A 2,500-nucleotide genomic window follows, 5' to 3' on the forward strand; every position below is an offset into this window, starting at 1 on the left:
TGCAGGTTCCCAGGCAGAGTGGAGTGCAGGTTCCCAGGCAGAGTGGAGTGCAGGTTCCCAGGCAGAGTGGAGTGAAAGTGCCCAGGCTGAGTGGGAGTCAATGTGCCCAGGCTGAGTGGGACTGAATGAGCCCAGGCTGAGTGGAGTGAATGTGCCCAGGCTGAGTGGAGTGGAGGTTGCCAGGCAGAGTGGGACTGGAAGTGCCTAGGCTGAGTGGGACTGGAAGTGCCTAGGCTGAATGGAGTTGTGGTTCCCAGGCAGAGTGGGAGTGAAAGTGCCTAGGCTGAATGGAGTTGTGGTTCCCAGGCAGAGTGGAGTGGAAGTGCCTAGGCTGAATGGAGTTGTGGTTCCCAGGCAGAGTGGGAGTGAAAGTGCCTAGGCTGAATGGAGTTGTGGTTCCCAGGCAGAGTGGAGTGGAAGTGCCTAGGCTGAATGGAGTTGTGGTTCCCAGGCAGAGTGGGAGTGAAAGTGCCTAGGCTGAATGGAGTTGTGGTTCCCAGGCAGAGTGGAGTGGAAGTGCCTAGGCTGAATGGAGTTGTGGTTCCCAGGCAGAGTGGGAGTGAAAGTGCCTAGGCTGAATGGAGTTGTGGTTCCCAGGCTGAGTGGAGTGAATGTGCCCAGGCTGAGTGGAGTGAATGTACCCAGGCTGAGTGGGACTGGAAGTGCCTAGGCTGAGTGGGACTGGAAGTGCCTAGGCTGAATGGAGTTGTGGTTCCCAGGCAGAGTGGGAGTGAAAGTGCCTAGGCTGAATGGAGTGCAGGTTCCCAGGCAGAGTGGAGTGGAAGTGCCCAGGCTGAGTAGAGTGAATGTACCCAGGCTGAGTGGGACTGAATGTGCCCAGGCTGAGTGGGACTGAATGTTCCCAGGCTGAGTGGAGTGAATGTGCCCAGGCTGAGTGGAGTGCAGGTTCCCAGGCAGAGTGGAGTGGAAGTGCCCAGGCTGAGTGGAGTGAATGTACCCAGGCAGAGTGGAGTGGAAGTGCCCAGGCTGAGTGGAGTGGTGGTTCCCAGGGCCAGGCTGAGTGGATTGAGGCAGCCCAGGCCATGGCTGACACTAACAGGGGTGAACGTGGCCTGGATCAATAGAGAGGAGCTGGATGTGTGTGTGTGTGTGTGTGTGTGTGTGTGTGTGTGTGTGTGTGTGTGTGTGTGTGTGTGTGTGTGTGTGTGTGTGTGTGTGTGTGTGTGTGTGTGTGTGTGTGTGTGTCTGTGTGTGTGTGTGTGTGTGTGTGTGTGTGTGTGTGTGTGTGGGTGGGGTGGGGTGGGCTGGGGGTGGGCTGGGTGTTGGACCATTATCAGCAGTGTGACCGGGTGACATGCGCCCCGTGGCTGTGGGGCCTGCGTGTGTGACCCAGAGCCCGGGCTGAGGCCTCATCCTGTCTGGCCCTGGCTCAGTCGGCTGGAGCTCAAGGAAAACCCCACTTTGGTGTGCTACACTCTCACCAGAGGGGGCTGGCTGACACAAGCCACTGTGTGTGTGTGTGTGTGTGTGGGCTGGGTGTGGGACCATTATCAGCAGTGTGACCGGGTGACATGCGCCCCGTGGCTGTGGGGCCTGCGTGTGTGACCCAGAGCCCGGGCTGAGGCCTCATCCTGTCTGACCCTGGCTCAGTCGGCTGGAGCTCAAGGAAGACCCGGGCTAAGGCCTCTTAGGACTCTCAGTCCTAGGCCCACGCTGACACACAGTGCTGTCACACTCCTGGATCGACGCACAGGAGCAGAAGGGGAGCCGGGTGTTCCGTCCCCCACTCCTTTGAATGGAGCGGCCGGGGGTGACCAGTTCCGCGCTTCGCTTGCCGCCCGCAGAAGGGGCAGATAACTCGGGGTGGGGGCTTAAGAGTGGGCCCCCCAGGACTCAGTGGAGATCCGCTGGGGAGGCGGGTGACCCAGACGCCCTTTCTCTGGAGGCGGGGCTCAGCCGCAGGGACCAAACGGACGTTTCCCCATTGCCTTGAATGGGCGCGGAGAGAGGGGGGGCGCTTTTTGGCTCGTGGCGCGGGCACCGTTGCGCCCACCGTCAGGTGTCACGCCTCCCCGTGCTCGGGGCGGACCCCCGGAGCTAACTGGCCGGGTCGGGAGGGGCTACGAGGCCGCCCAGGAGATGGGGGGGCGCCGGCACTTCCGCGGGTGACCAGTTGCAGGCAACCGGCCGGCACCTTTTTCCCTCGCCGCGGGGCCACCGTTGCGCCCACCGTCAAGTGTCACACCTCCCCGTGCTCGGGGCGGCCGCCCGGAGCTAACTGGCTGCCTGTGGCGGGGCACAGACACGGGCGCCGGCCGCCGGAGCCCGAAACGTGCGTTTCCCCATTGCCTTGAATGGGCGCGGAGAGAGGGGGGCGCTTTTTGGCTCGTGGCGCGGGCACGCCCACCGTCAAGTGTCACACCTCCCCGTGCTCGGGGCGGACCCCCGGAGCTAACTGGCCGGGTCGGGAGGGGCTGCGAGGCCGCCCAGGAGATCGGGGGCGCCGCCACTTCCGCGGGTGACCAGTTGCAGGCAACCG

Source organism: Conger conger, unplaced genomic scaffold (genome assembly GCF_963514075.1).
Source record: "Conger conger unplaced genomic scaffold, fConCon1.1 SCAFFOLD_63, whole genome shotgun sequence".
NCBI lineage: Eukaryota > Metazoa > Chordata > Actinopteri > Anguilliformes > Congridae > Conger > Conger conger.